This window comes from Macaca nemestrina, chromosome 14, assembly GCF_043159975.1.
Source record: "Macaca nemestrina isolate mMacNem1 chromosome 14, mMacNem.hap1, whole genome shotgun sequence".
NCBI lineage: Eukaryota > Metazoa > Chordata > Mammalia > Primates > Cercopithecidae > Macaca > Macaca nemestrina.
Genome location: NC_092138.1, coordinates 15,109,184 through 15,126,408, shown reverse-complemented (window position 1 = coordinate 15,126,408; position 17,225 = coordinate 15,109,184).

The following is a 17,225-nucleotide window of genomic DNA, read 5'->3' as shown; positions in this document are numbered from 1 at the left end:
CCCAATCAACCCTGGAAAACAACAGAATTGTCCTCACATCATGTTTCCTAGGAAGGAAAGAGAGACCAGTCCTGCTAATTTTTCTTTTTTTGGTTGTTGTTGTTGTTGTTATTGTTGTTGTTGAGATGGAGTCTCCCTCTGTTGCCCAGGCTGGAGTGCAGTGGCGCCATCTCAGCTCACTGCAACCTCCACCTCCCGAGTTCAAGCGATTCTCCTGCCTCAGCCTCCCAAGTAGCTGGGATTACAGGCATGTGCCACCATGTCTGGCTAGTTTTGTATCTTTAGTAGAGACAGGGTTTCACCATGTTGGCCAGGCTGGTCTCAAACTCCTGACCTCAGGTGATCCACCCGCCTCAGCCTCCCAAAGTGCTGGGATTACAGGCGTGACCTACCGCACCTGGCCACTCCTGCTAATTTTTAACCACTGCCACCACCACCACTGTGCTTTTGCTTCCTAGTCATTAGAACATTTAGTCTTCACAGCAGTCCCACGGGGAACAGACGAGTAAGATGGAGCTGAAACAGAGTGGAACAGATGAGTAAGATGGAGCTGAAACAGAGTAAGTGGCTTGTCTACACTAACAGCTCTAGCAAATGATGATGCAGGAATTCTCATTTGGGTCTGTCTGATTCCAGCTGTCCTCTTCTTACGAAAAGCATATACTCTTATTTATCTAATGAAATCATAGAAAGGATTATTAAACATAAGCCATCATTATTTCATATACCACAGAATGGCATAATCTAAGATAAAGAGCATATAGATTTTGAATATCACCTGGGCATTTTCGGTTCCTTCTCTGAGTCTTACCTTTTGTAATAAAAGCATTTTTTTGTCCTCAAATATACATTCCTGTAAGAGGCAGACCTTCCCACTCATGCCTGTATTAATTAAAAGTTAAAAGAAAGAACTGTTCAATGCAAATATCTAGTTATATACTTTGGAGAAACGAGCTTCAGCTGCTTCCACTTCAGAAAGACAGAGAAATAGCAGACAGGAAAGAAGTTCACTTTAGTTTGTTCCAGGAAGAAGAAAGACTCATATCTCCTGCGAGTGAAGAAAGAATCAGACCTTTTCAGTATATTTAATTTTAATTAACTATGAAAATGTTTTCACAATGCAACTATATAAAACTAGCTAGGAGTAACTGAGCTAAAGAATGTCAAAACAATGATTACAATCAAGATACGATTGTTATTGCACATATTTTTGATTTGTGGGAGCTATCTTTTTCTCCATGTTCTTTTCCTTATTAAACTTAGAATTTGATGATTCATAAGTGTGAGTTTGGTAAAAGAACAGGTTAATTTGACATTATTTGGATAATAAAGCATATTCTTTGCAAAAAATGTAAACTCCTGGAGCCTTAGTCTTCCAATTTCCCTTCTCCCATCCTAGTACAAAGCTGCCTCCGTCTAGTACTGAGCCCCAGAAATAGTCCCTTGCTCTATAGAACAAAACAAAGCACAAATCATCTAGTGGCAGCAATTTGAGTGAGGACCTTGACTAGGGGACCAAAAAAATGCCATTTAACCCCAAAATGATAGGACCTCATGCTCTAAACCACTCATCCAATACCATCAGTCCCTGAGTAATATTGTCTTTTCATGTAAAGTTCCGTGAAAACTTCCTGAACATTTCCACATGCAAAGCACTTGTACTAGATATTTAAGAACAAGAAACTGAATAGATAACCAGGCTCTCTTCTCTGTAATCTGTCACAAAAGAAAAAGATATATGCAAATAATCCTGACATAAAGTAGTAAATTCTGGGATAGAGAGAAAAACAGGACATTGTGAAGAGTAATCCTAACTGGATATTATTATCTTTTATACTTTCTGCTTTTTATTGTAAACTCTTGGAAACCAGAAATGTATCTATTATCCAGAATCTTTGCATACAATGAGTATTTTAGTCAGTCGTCTTTTTTAGTAAGGGGCAGAAATTCAACTTCCATTAGGTTAAAAAATATTGTCTTGTATATTCTTAAGCCTAGGAGTAGCCTGATACCAGCGTCAGGCAAGTTGAATCAGGTTCTCTAAGGAAGACAGAAGAATTTCTCCCCCCATTCCCTGTCTCTGGTTTTCTCTGTATTCTCCAAAGACTTTCTTACAGTAGGATTAAAGGTGGCCCCAGAAATATTGCACTTGGTTAGTAACACCAGCAGATAAGTTATGGAGATATGTCTTCTCCATAATGTTAGCAAAACATCATGAATTTATTCTTAATGGCCTGTCATAGGTCGTGTGATCAGCTGATTTACTATATCCAGTCCACTGGAATATGAGTCACTGGAGCCAGAGGAAGAACAGGACGCAATGACTGGCTGGTCGAATTCGTGTGCCCACCAGTGGAGCAGATGGGACCAACTTATCTTTTGTTGAAATAAGTAAACAAAAATGAGCTGCTCTGGATTGCTTGCAAGGTTTGTGAAGAATTAGCTGAGTCAGTGATCAGTAAACAATCCCAGGAGCTTGCTCTGGTAAGGTCTGCATTTTTAAAAATGGTGTCATAGATATCAGAAAGTGAACATGGTTAACCATTTGTAATCATCAGAAAATAAGAAAGGAAAATAAATAAAATAAAATAGAAATGGTAGAAATCAGCACTTGAATCATAACACTTGCAGTTATGAAAACTAGACTAATAACATGTATCAATCAGAAATTCTTGCATTACAGTTTTTAAAACTTCCCTGAAAAGCCACAGGAAAAAGGCACCTTTTATTTGAACTATGGAATGATCTTTATTGCCAACAATATACTTAGCCTTCCAATGAAAATAAATTAGTCCTATGAAAACAATGTCTATGAAAACATGCTTAAACGTCATACATTATACCTTGATACATTATATTTTCAAGGTATAGGAACCTATAAAAATGTGCCAATATGGTTTTCCTTAAGTGTCATAATTTACATGATCTTATTTATTTAAGCAATTTCAATCAACTCATTGAAAGCTTTGAGTGGTTCTTACTTCACCAAACCAGAGGACAAGCATATGTTTCAAGAAGCCAGCGAGTGACAAGCCTCCAGGAAGATGCACCACAGCATCACAGGCAGCTGTCCTCACATGTCTATCTTGGCATCTCACAATTCACATCACTTGCCCAACTCCTGGCAAAAGTCTACTTTTACGTGGAAACGAATCTCTATTTGCTCCTGATCACACAATTAAATAAGCTGGCCATTCCCAAATAATTCTGAATGTTTTCTCAAAAAGGTTATGCTTTCCTAATTTTGACTCTTAGGAATTTCCTAATTGTACCAAAAGCAAAGATGGTGTTTTCTCTTTTAAAAAGTTGCTCCAGAACAATCATTTTCAGCTGAGTTACTATATCCGGTAGGAAACTACTTTTTGCCATAACATTGCCAGAACCTAAACATGTTTCCCACTATGAGAAGCAATAGCACTGAAATGAATGTCATCGTGAACAAACACAAAAAGATTGAATGGGAACAGTTTGTATAAAAGCATACACTGGACATTTCTAACCTAGTCATACAGATTAAGAGGATGCCCATCGATGTAAATCAATTCAAAGGTTGAATCTGACTTTCTCGTCCCTTGAGGAACGAGTTGCAGGTATTGGCTGGCCTTTTGTTTGAGTTTGACTGTTACTTCACACTGTACTTGTAATTTGTCTTTTGAAACACTAAAACATATTTCTTTTCCAGTCAGGTTTATTGAGGCATAATTTATAGCCAGTAAAATTCACCCTTCTAGTCCTAGAAGTTTTCACAATTAGATACAGTCATGCAGCAACCACCAAGGTCAAGATTAAGAATGGTTTCATCATACTGAAAAGTTTCCCAGGCTCCTCCAAAGTCAACCACTGGCCCCTGGCAACCATGACTATGTTTTCTGTCCCGATAGTTTTGTCTAGAAAGTCATATAAACATAATTAGAGAGTGTGTAACATTTTGAGTTTGGCATCTTTCACTTTAAGATTCATCTATGTCGGCTGGGCGCCGGCCAGGCACAGTGGCTCACACCTGTAATCCCAGCACTTTGGGAGGCCAAGGTGTTTTGGATTGCTTGAGGTCGAGAGTTCAAGACCAGCCTGGCCAACATGGTGAAACCCCCATCTCTACTAAAAACACAAAATTAGCCGGGTGTGGTGACAGGTGCCTGCAATCCCAGCTACTTGGGATGCTGAGGCAGGAGAATTGCTTGAACCTGGGAGGCAGAGGGTGCAGTGACTCCACTCCAGCCTGGGCTACAAAGTGAGACTCCTCCCCGCACCCCCCACCCCCAGAAAAAGATTTATCTATGTCCTTATGTGTATCAGTCATTCAAGAAGTGTGGATTAGGATATTTTCCTTTAGGGTCTCTCTTATTTTCTAAAGCCAAAGACAATACGAAAAACCTGAATCTGGCCATTTATAGTGTTATCTGTAGTTATGAAGATAAGGATGTAAGTATGGCTAGTTTCCTTGGCATGCCAGGGTAAGTAAGGATAAATACTCTTAGGGCATAATCATAATATGTGGTTATCACAGGCACTAAATCTCATGCTCATAAGATCTAAGCCTTGATGAGTCAAATGATTAGGCACTAAATTTAATCCGGAGACACCAGGCAGAGCTTGGATATGGTTTCCATTATTTTTTCTTTATTGTGATGATACTGTCATATATATTGATGACTTCAGAGTATAACACGTTAGATTTCTTATCTGACCTGTCTCTCACAAAATGAATTACTGTTGAAGCAAAGGAATTAGCAGACAGTCCTCTTAACAGGAGTAGGGGACAATGGATAGAGGCCCCTGTTTCTCAAACTTGAGTCATTCAAGTGCCACCTTCATGATTTGGGTTCTACCCACACATCAAATCAAATTATCATTATTTAGCATTTTATATTGTATGTTTCACAGTTTTACTAAAATAAATGTCTTTTTAAAAGGACTTTTTCTCCTACTATGGCTAATAGAAAGCCATTGTCAAATATATAAGGTAACTATGAAAAATACAACAATTTAAGAGCTCTACTTATGTGAGTCCATGTATCACCCCACATCCTGCTGAGTTCTTGAGTATGAGGAGGGGAGTGCACACACACACACACATATGGTTTTAGAAACACTGCAATTACAGTAGATGTTTTTGGCTGAGCAAGGCAAAGGCCAGTGAGATTCAGCCACATTCTCCCTCCATTAGGTTACAGTTGGCGTGTGGTCTATATCTCCTTACCTTAGATGAAAACATGAAATAAAACTTTGGCCCCAAAAGACTTAAAGAATTTATTCACCAAAGGACATATTCATATTTCATGCTAGTATAATCTTCTTATATAGCTGAGGGGTATTATAGAAATCTGTGCAGAGAAGCATCATATTTTCTAAAAAAAATGCGTCATTGGAATCTCTTCTGACGCATGGTCACTGTGCCCTTTGACAACTAACCTTCACAATGTTAATCATCTCATCTGTTGGAAAGGGACTAAAATGCTTGTTCCATTTACTGTTTAATAATGCTATCAAAAGGATTAATGAGAGAAAACCTCTAGAATACTTTAAACTCTTTCCAAAAAGACAGCAGTAAAACAGCAGGTGCCTCTTGTGAACACACATTTGTCTTCTTCCCATAAACTCATCCTGAAGGACATCAGACTTCCAGCTTATATTTAATTGGCTGATTATGTTGTCACTCTTGAAGCTCCTTGCCAAGTTACAGGGAAGAGTTTTCTTGGAAACTGTAGTTTCCAAACTTTCTCCAGCTATGCAGTTTAATTACATCAAGCAAAATGACAACAGAGCTCATAATTAGCCTGGAGATTAATTACTGCTGAATCAGTCCAAACATCACAGCTACCAAACTCAACACAGGTGCTTAGGCAAAGAGAAAAGAGTTTTCTCAATACCCAGCAGAAGGTGGACATGGAAGATGTACTTTATGACTGTCTTCCCATGAGCTTAAACACACAACCTGTGCAAAATGCCTTGTGTCTTTGTAGCCAGGATGTCCCTAAGTATTTTTAAAAGAACCAGATCCAAAAACACTCCAAACAGTGACACCATCAATACTGTAATGCACAATGACTGAAACAAATCTTTTTTTCTATGCAAATTTCTCAAACCTAGAGCTCCCTTTCCCCCTCTCATTTCTTATCTGATTATTGAGGAGTCTAAAAATCCTACATCATTCTTCTACTGCTTTCAGAATTAAAAATGAAAGAGCAATAGGGAGATGTGGTTCAATTGGTATAAAGTTTCAGTTATGCAAGATGAGTAAGTTCTAGAGATCTGCTATACAACATACTGTCTGTAGTTAACAATACTAAATTGTGCGTGTTGTAATTTAAGAGGGTGGATCTCATGTCAAATACTCTTACCACTGAACAAAGGGACAGAAGGACATTTTTGGAAGTGATGAATATATCTGCTACTTTGATGGTGGCAATGGTTTCATGAGTGTATGCATATGTCCAAGTTCATCAGATTGTATACATTAAATATGTGCAGCTTTTTGTTTGTTTATTTTTTGAGATGGAGTCTCGCACTATCTCCCAGGCTGGAGTACAGTGGCACGATCTTGGCTCACTGCAACCTCCACCTCCCGGGTTCAAGCAATTCTCCTTCCTCAGCCTCCCAAGTAGCTGGGATTACAAGCACCCGCCACAACGCCCAGCTGATTTTTTGTATTTTATTTTTTAGAGATGGGGTTTCGCTATGTTGGCTAGGCTGGTCTCAAACCCCTGACCTCGTGATCCCCCCACCTCGGCCTCCCAAAGGCAGTTTTTAAATATATCAATTATACCTCAGTAAAGCTGCTTTTTTTTTAAAAAAAGAGAAAAACAAGTGAAAAACCTGTACCTTGTGTTCATCCTGTGGCTCCTGAAAGTGAGTAAGCTCTGGAGTGAGCCAGCACGCTCCCACACAGAGTGTTGAAGCACTGCCAGATCAAACACCCTCAAGTCAACAAACACCCACCTGGAGCCTTCTATTACCTCTCGGAGAACTACCGGAAGAAGAAAAGGTTGAGTTAGGAAGGCAGAAAAGAGGAAGCTGGTCTTATTTACAAATGCTGCCCTTTCTTATTTCCTTTTACCTACAAGTCATTTGAGATACCTTTAAATATATGTAAATCTGGGATACAACAAGGACAAACTATATCCCCAAGCGATTTTAAGGTGCAACTAGAGTTGATAACGGGTCTGGAGGAGCCTCAAAGAGATTGGCCACATTATATAACTGCTTTCGATTCGTAGGAACAGGCAGCCACGTAGTGGAGAAGTAGGGAGGAAGAACGAGGCCAGAATACAGGAAACAGAGAGAATGAAGAGACACAAATCAGGATCCCAGAAGCTTGTCTACAAAAGAAATTAAAGGTGTGTAGTAATACACAAATACGTGATTCTTAAACCATGTAAGAAACAAGCATGTTTGTCTCTGAATTAGAAGTTGATGAGGATTGCGAAGAAGCATTTTTAATGGGTTTATTGGATACAGGGGTTGTTGGTTTGATTTTCTGTTTGCTTATTTATTTGTGCATTCAGAGGACTGGGGATTTCTTTGTTATTTTTAAAAACCTAATATTGACTAAAAAGAATAAACTGTGTTCATGCATCCCAAAGGGAAATCCATGGAAAGAAAAGAGGAAATGAAATGTGGAACAGACCTTGTGGAGTGATTTAAATAAATGAAATGTCTGCAAATGCATAGGTAGGCCTAATGCTTGTATCCTAACCTACACCGAGACGTGAGGGAAGCGGCTGCAAAGCCATTTGCTTGCACAAGACTGGAGGAGAGAGTACATGGCTGCCAGGAGAGGAATGTTGTCAGAGCGACTTCAAATGAGCACAGCCAAGCTCTTCAACGCTGAGAGGCCGACCACTGTGCAACCAGCCGCACCACCATCTGCCCAGGCTGCCTTCTCGGTGCTGGGCCAAGTCAAGAGCAGTTCCCCCACCCCACTTTGGAGGAACCAGGGCAGGTAAGGCTCTAGAACACAGTTCTGCTGAAGGAGTGCAGGGGTGGGAGGCCCCAGAGACAAAGACCTCCTGAGATAGCCTCGGTGTGTGCAAGCACATATCCCCACATCCATGTGTGTCCTTGCTATGGTAGGAAACAGTGCTCGATGAGGATGTTTCTCCTGTCCCCTTCATACTCAGATCTCCGGATTTCCAGGTGGGATGGCTCAGGTCTGCTTGGTGTAGCTGTGATGTAAAATCTGAAGCTTATGCATTCAAAACTCAACTCTACATCTTACTTACTGGCTAATCACTGGTAAATCATTTCATTTTTGTGAGACCCAGTTTCCTCACTTGTAAAGAGGGCAGTGTAGAGTATTAGAGGCCTCTTTGTCTATCCATACCATTTTACAGCTAAAGAAATCGGGAACTAGAGAATACAAAGTAAATTCCCAACTTCACCCAGCTAACTGACCGCTATGCAGAATCACCACCCAAATTTCCTGGCTTGAGTCATTTTCTTCCCCAACTGTACTCCTCTGCTTGAGTATCTCTCCTAACTCTTTTTCAAGAGATGATCTTAGGAGACAGTGAGAGCTTATGGTTCAAGATACTCGACTGACTACACACATCATCCTCCACTGCCTCCCAAAAGCCTATTGGATTCATGGAAAAGATTTTTAAGAGGAGAAAGAGGATGGGAAGCGGGGAAAAGTCACCAGCTATAAACCATAAAGTCTGAACAAAATGTGGAAGGTAGAAGGAACATTGAGATTGGATTGAGGGAGAAAAAATTTCAAAAGCAAAAATTTAAAAAACTGGTTTAAGTTAAAAGGGGTACCCTCAATAAGAACTTTATTAAATATATAGTATATAGATTATGCATTAAATAAGGTACATAATATTACACTTTAATATTAAATTTATTAAATACATGTAATTTGTATATAATATGTAATATGACATATATTAAAGTTTACAGACATGATAGACTACTGTGAAGCCTTTCTAATACATAGTGGTGAAAATATATATTGGCATGAAGGGATGTCAATATAATGTCAAAAGGAGAAACTCAACATTAAAACTGTGTGAATAGCCGGGCGCAGTGGTTCACGCCTGTAATCCCAGCACTCTGGGAGGCCAAGGCGGGCAGATCACAAGGTCAGGAGATTGAGACCATCCTGGCTAACACAGTGAAACCCCGTCTCTACTAAAAATACAGAAAATTAGCCAGGTATGGTGGCACGCACCTGTGGTCCCAGCTACTCAGGAGGCTGAAGCAGGAGAATCACTTGAACCCGGGAGGCAGAGGTTGCAGTGAGCTAAGATCGTGTCACTGTACTCCAGCCTAGGCAACAGAGTGAGACTCCGTCTCAAAAAAAAAAAAAAAAAAAAGGCTGTGTGAATTACATAAATCTACTTGATGTGTGCATGTAATACACATTTGTGTAGTAAAAATGCTAGCACTTACACAGTAAATGTAATGCCTATGTAAATGCCTACAACACTGCCATTAGCACCATTATAAACAGAAGGAAATTGAGACACAGAGAGGTTAAGCAATTTGCCCAAGGTCACAGAGCTACAGTAAATAAGTGGAAGGTCTAGGGCACAAATCAAGGCCACCTGCTCCTGAGTCAATGTCTCACAGGTGACTCTCAGCTTGTCAGCAGAACACAGAGAGCTCTGAAAGAGTACCCACCCAAGTCTGACTTCCCAGAGAGGTGATGGATGAAGCATTTCCATTTTATTTTTATATTTCCCTATTGTTTAATAGCCTTCAATAAGAGTCCTTTTTTTTTCATTTTGTTTTTAAAAGTATTATACCATGAAATTGGCTTTTTTCAATGCACGACTCTATGAATTATTACACATGTATGGATTCATGTGAGCACCAGCGTAATCAGGATACAAGACTGATTCATTTTGCCCAAAAAACTCCTTCTTGTTCTCCTTTGTACTCACACACTCCCCTCATCCCGAACCCCTGGCAAACACATGACTTCTTGAGGAGATTATGCAGTATGTAGTCTTTTGAGATTGGCTTCTTTCACTCAGCATAATGCCTTTTACTTGAAAATTTATCCAAGTAGTTACATGAACTCATCATTTGTTTATTTTTTATTACTGAGTAGTATTCCATCATATGGCTGTACCAGTTTGTTTATTCATTCACCAGCTGAAGGACATTCAGGCCGTTTCTAAATTTGAGTGATTATGAATAGAGCTACTATCGGCATTGGTTTCTGTAGGAACACATATTTCCATTTCTCTTGGGTAAATACCTAAGAATGTGCTTGCAAGGTGTTATGATAAGTGAATATTTAACTTTATGCAAAACTGCCAAACTGTTTTCCAGAGTTGCTGTACCATTTTGCATATCCACCAGCAATGGATGAGAGTTCCAGTTGTTCTACATCTTCATCAACACTTGGAATCTTCAGTGTTTTTTTCATTATAGCCATTCATGTAGGTGTGTAGGAAGAATCTATGCCTTTTTAAATTAAAAAGAAATGTAAAAGAATTGTACACCATTGGCAAATGTAAGGCAAAGAGTTTATATCCTAAGCCACTAGTAGATGGAAATATAAATAAGAATTATATTACAAATTTTATTAGTTTATTAAATATTTTAAGCATCTAATATGTACCTGCTGTGCTCCTCATATGCATTAATTTCAAAGCCTTAGGGATGTTCATGTGCTTTATAATTTTTCTTTTAATTTGTCATTCCTACTTTCTATGTATTTACAACGTTCTCAGTTTGTTTTTATAATCCAACACTAAAATGTAATAAAAAAGAATAGAGAACAGAAAAGGTAATATATTTAATTCTAAATAATTATTATTTATATTAATAATTTGTTATTCAGGAAAATATTTTCCTCTACGGATATACAAGTTAAGATAAGAGGAAGCTCACACGGAGTTTACTCAGTTATAGAATTTCGGCTATTTGCTCCACCTTGAATCCTTATTTGTTTTGTCATATATCAAAAGCATTGTAACAGGCGGAAGAGTTTGTTTACTTCCTACAAATGTCTTGTGAATGCTTGACAATGAGAAATTAATTAGAGAAGATATAAAGGCCAATTGATTTTCTGGCTGCCAATTGTCCACTTCGCAGATTATTTATGGAGCCAGAAAGAAAATAGAAAAAAAGGTAAAGAAGTGTGCCTGGGCTAGAAGGCAGCAAAGGGGCTGCCCAGGAAATCAATTACAGTCATCCCTGCTGGTTCAGGATTTCCACTGAGTCTTTGCCATGTCCTCCTTGCCAAACCTGAGCCACACGGGCCAAGCAACTATGAGTGGAATGCATCAGCATCCAAGGACCTCTTTCTCCCAATTTTGTGTAGATTTCCAACAACATCTTCAATGATGTAGAGAGCAGATGCAGGAAATCACCTTTGCAAATCAAAACCCGTATTACAAACAGGCTGACCAACATGGCCCTTGTCTGAAGGAAAACGGGAAATACTCCCGGAAATTACATTGACCTAAGGAAAGTACTATATTCAAGGAAAGACTTGCACTTCTACCCTAGAGCAGTCTCATGATGGTTCCTGACCCCAGTTCTTCTAAACCACTTCAAATTAAACTAATTAGTTAGAAATGCTTTTCGTAATTCTTTTGTGCAGGGTCCTAATTTTTGAGGAGTAGAATTTTAAGTTTGGTTGGATATATGATTTTATATTTTAGTCTAGATTTCACAGATAAGATACTGAGGCCTAGGGAAGGGAAATGGACTTGCTTTAAGACAAAACAATGTCAGAGCAGAATCATGACAAGAAAAAAAAGCTTTCGCATAACCCCACAACACGGATCAAATTTATTTTTTCTGCGTATTTATTATGCCTCCTGAAGGAAAGTTATTAAAATACATTGCTTTGGGAGATTACTGTCATCATCTATGACAAATTGCGTTTGTTAATGACGTTTCCTTGCAGAAATACCACTCAAGAAAGAAAAAGTGGGAAGAGAAGGACAAGGAGGAGATCAAGGAGGAGGAAGAAAAGAAGGAACAAGAGGAGGTAGAGAAAGAAAATCCTCAAAATGCACATTAAAAACTACTACAAAGTGATTGGGTCAGACTGCTTTTTGATTAAAGTTGTTTTTAAGAATAAGCTCTCATTCTTCATGAGTCCCAGCTGATTCTAAAATTTTTACAGTTTCATCATATCTTAATTGTATTCTAGTATTCATGTCATATGAAAAAGATGCATTATACAACTGCAAATTAATTTCAATTCCTCAATCAAATTTTAAAGGATGAAATTCAGCCACTCTACTTTGGCCATTATTATTTATCCAGGAACAACTAATGTGGAATTGGCCTTCAAAGTGAGTGAGAATGAAAAAGGATCCAAGAAAATGGCTGAGATTTCTGGAAGCAAAGATAAGTAATGGATTTTCTGTTTCCAAAGAGTTCATTTCTTGGCTCTATGAAAATACATTTAAGTTCGTTTATGAGTACTTAAATTCTATCTAATACCCGTAGTTAAGGTATCCCCAAAAATAATACATCCTGATGTGATCTGGCTTCCCTGGGTACCAGCAGAGTGACCTCAAATGCTGGTTAAATTGCCCTGGTTCAGCCACCTCTCTTTAAAACACCTAAATGGATACTTTTAGTTTAGGATTTCATAAGTAATAATCATAACTAGTAATTATTAAGCCTTAACGTTGTATCATGCACTCTTTTAAGTGAATAATGCATGCTAGTTCATTTAATCCTTGAACCCTATAAGGTAGATACTACTGTTATCCCCATTTTACAGCTAAAGAAACTGAAGCAAAGGAGACTAAGATACAGATGGTAAAAGTCTCACAGCATATATACAAGTGGAGCAGGCAAATAAGCCTGTGCTTGTGAAGAAACAAAACCCATTTATGGGTGAATTATGTAGGGTTTATTAAAGAGTTAATTTAAGGACATACATGAATAGATAAGGATTTTCAGTAAATTACAAAGTGTTAGCATGGCTAAGCATAGTCTGGGTTTGTTGTTAATTTCACTTCACTAGGCTTTTGTTAGAGCTATTAGCAAAAAGTGATTAGAAGCAGATCTTTATCCTGGGTGACACTCCTGTCTTCTTGCCTGGTGCTAATTCTCTCTCTCCTGCTTCTAGTAGTTCAACATCTGATACTCATTCATGTCACCATTGTTTGGACAGGTCTTTCATAACCAGTATCTATTGAGAAGCATTTTAACTCCTTTCTATTATTGCACAAATTTCAACCTTTAAAAGAGAGAGCTTTGTTGTCTTAAATCTAAAAATTTCATGTGAATTTCTATTGCACTAGCTCCAGGTTGGTGCAAAAGTTATTGCGGTTTTTGCCATTCCTTTCAATTTGCACTAACCTAATACATACTTCTGTCTTCACCAGCATTACATGTATAATTCCTTTAACTGCCATGCCCTCTGCAAATGCCTGCTGAGAAACTGTGAATCTCTTCTGGGTTTTATGGGTCTCCCTGGCTTTGGATACTCCCTGAGTATCACTTAGTTTAAGGGCCTTACATATACCAGAGCCTCTTAAACTCTAGCGTTTCTATATCTCACCTGCGGATTTCATTGAACTGCAGATTCTGGAACCTGGGATTCTGAATTTCTAACGAGCTCCCAGGGGAAGCTTATGCTACTTCACAGACCATACTTTGAGTGGCAATGACCTAAGAGATTTTTCATTCCTTCCTTACCAATTTCTTGTATCCTCCTCCCATTTCCTGCCCCAGCTACAATATCCAGGTTATATTATTTTCACATGCAACCAGTGTTTTCTTACCAGGTTTTTGGATTTTTTTCCCTCAATTTCTATGGTCACTAACATGTATGTTTCTATGTTCTCCTAAGGACCATATAATCTAGAAATTTTCTCAAGGTTGTAATTCGGGGTAAGGTATAAGAATAAAAAACCACCTCTGTTGCCCTTAGAAATATTTAATCTATAAATAGACAGGCTGTGAAGTTGCTCTCACCTCATTTTGTATTTATCCTCCTCTAGCAGCTGAAAGTAGAACTCAGAGGAAATGGAAAATAGATGAGGGGAGGGCATTGCCCGAGACAGCTTTCATCAGTAAAGTACCAAAGTAATTACTGCACCTGACAAATTTCTACTCCTTGTTTTAGCCCAGTTTTAATAAAAGAAAGATTCAACAATGGTTTATATTACCTGGCATTGCCTTTAATTTTATCAAGCTCCAGTATGAAGACTCTCCACGTTTACACTAAAACTGCTTTTTCTCCTGAAGTTCATTTGTGAAGGCAGCCACTGGGGCTTTAATCATCTTTTCTTCCATCTTTCATTTCTAACACACTGTGATTGATAATGGCTCTCCCAGGCCCCCCTGTGAACCAGGCAAATTCTCCATCATGTCAGACCCAGGTAGTCAGTGGTAGAGAAAGCATCCACTAATTAAGAACAGAAAGGCCATTTCAAATACTCTGGCTATAACGAGTTAGCATTTCACATTCACGGTGGGCTGCATTCAAAGGTAAGGTCCTCTGACCCGATGGACCTGGCTATATTTCACCAAGCTTGGGAACAGTAGGCAAACCCTTGGCATTTCAAAAGTTCTGTTGAAATCTAAGGTAATGAAATGCTGCTTGTGTCTGAGAGCTCAAAGCCCTTAAAATAACCTTGTCAGTATTAAGCAGATCACAGGAGTTCAAATCTCAATCACTAAGGTGCCATTGTCTCAAGGAGCACTTAGGAAGACCTTGAAAATGTTTTATACCTCCAGGATAACTCTTTTAACATTGATGCTACTTAAAAAGTTCATTTCCTATTACTTTCTATAAAAACCTATAGATGATCATTTTTTGGATCATTTTAAAGGAGTCTGAAAACTCAGTCTAATTTGTAGGCAAGATATTTCAAAATCTATATTGCAGAAGTATGAGTCAGTAATTGAAATGCATTTGAAATGTGACTTCTATGATGTGTATGGCATAAAAATACTCAAATGCACCTCATTACAAAATGCTAGGACACAGTGGAAGTGTACCTAATATGTTCTTACAGTGCTGCTTTAAGAATTGTGGCTGATGACTGATGTAAATCTTCTAAACCAGGAACTGGCCAGATTCTAAGGCAATGCCTCAGACCTCTGCTCTCAAAGTATGAGGTTCAGAACTTTGCACACTAAGGATAGAAATGACCCCCACTAAATGCTCACCTCCAACCAGGCAAAAAATAATCTCCCTATTCCTGAGGTCTGATAACAGGTGTTTTAGTGAAATACCGAAGAATGAGATAGGAACTAGACAGATCATCTCCAAAAAATCCTGCCCAGCAAGAAGAGCAGGAGCGTGGGATGGCCACAAACTGGAGAATCACCAGAACAAAGAACTGTAAGGATGTTAAGACAGAAGAGGCAACAAGGAGTTGCTTTCATGGGACTGATGATCGTACTTTAAACAAACACTCATTGGGGAACTATTTGGATAAGGCCCAGAAACTCAACAGTTGATATTCGACATATATACCTGGCCAAATACATCTAGCAATTTATGAGTGCCTTGAATTGCCTTTGGTTTCTGCTTGTGAGCATAAATTAAAAAATGTTGGTAAGCAAAAAATTGCTGATTTGTTATAGCTCTGTCTTCCTGCAGCACTTTATTCTCTCTATCTATGCACATGCTAAATCTTCCCAGTACTTTCTTGGGACCCTCAGAGACGTCTTGCCTGGGTTTCAAACACAGATTTCATTTGTTCTTCCACTTTGGCAGCCCCTGGCATGTCAGGTGTCAGCAAAGCTGTCTGAGGATGGCTCTGCAACCCGGAAGCTGCTACTGTGCCCTCCTTGAAGACAGCCACCTCCACTAGCTCTTAGTCTTCCAGGAAACCAAGAGTGGTTCATGCCCTGAAGATGACAGGACAGCCCTGCATGTCCTTTACTCTTGTTTGAGCCATGTTCCATGCAGAAATGCAGAGGTGCTCTCTCTTTCCTTAGGACACAAAGCTAGTGTCAGGGACTGAGCTGAGGAGCCAAACCTTCTGGCCACCTCCACCTCTGTATCTCTGCATTAAGGTATTTGAAGCAAAATCATTCCAGAATCCAAGTGCATTTGTGAAATGCATATATGTAATGTTGAGCTTGAGATTAAGAAAGTGGCTTAAAATTTTCTTCTTAGAGCTTAAATTTTGGGAGAGATTACCAGAATGGAAACTAATATGCAGATCAATGGACATGTTTTCAAGGTTAGTGGACAGTTCTATTTTGAGTAGTTTGCCACATTAAAAAAAAAACTAGTCTTCAGACAATGTAAAAATAAAATAAATAGAGTGCCATGGAGCAAGGAGTACAGCAACGCTTAGCAGGGCCACATGCAAACCAGACGAGAAGAACATATATGCTTTTGAATCCTATTTTCTTTCTTTTATAATAATGTAGAAAAATTTGCAAAAGAATGTGAATTTTGAAGTGTTCCTTGAGGCAAATGTACTGTACATTTTCATATTTGAATATAATGTTAAATGTATTCTGTACTTAAATTCTTTCCTAGGTAACAGAACACAAGTCCATACCTATGCAAAATGACAGCTCTCCCAAGACAGACACTATCTCTGGAGAGTGCCAGCACCCAGCCTTCAGCTGGGATTGCCCTGTACTGACTGGCAGGATATTCACGAGTGAGCAGGTAGTGAAGGATACTGGGGAAGCAGGTAAGAGTTCTCCCTCCTGCCCATGACAGAGAGGGCTCACCAATATGTGGGCTTTTCTACAACAAAAACACCTACCTATTTTCTAAAAGGTATTTAGTGACTGAGACAAAACCTAAACATTTCTTCTGACCTAATTATACATATTCATAAACAAATCCCCAAGAAAAAAGACCCTCTGTAAAGCAAATGCTCTCTCCCCTCTCCCCCAGCAAATTTTCTCATCTTCACTTGAAATGAATGTGGTATTAACAGTTGTATTGTTGTATGGAGAATCTGAGCATAAAGAGACCACAAAAATAAATAAAGTGTAGTCCAAGAATTCTCAAGAATGGACACCATGAGACTATTGACCTCTTGGTAGCTTGAATCATTATTTGCAATTATTACCCATAAATTTAATTCTATGTATCCACGCCTTTTGCCATGTGACTTAGAATTCTTGCCCTGCTGCAGTTGTGTTGAGCTTGACCATGTAATTGTCAATGGGTTGTGGGTGAGAGATAGTGAGAGAGTCCAAGGCTGAGGCCTCTGGTGGTGCTTTGTTTCCATTTGCTCTCTTGAACTCTTGCCATTTGCCATATGAAGGGGAGGCTCTGGATAGTTGCCGGTCCAAGGAGGATGAGAAACTCACGG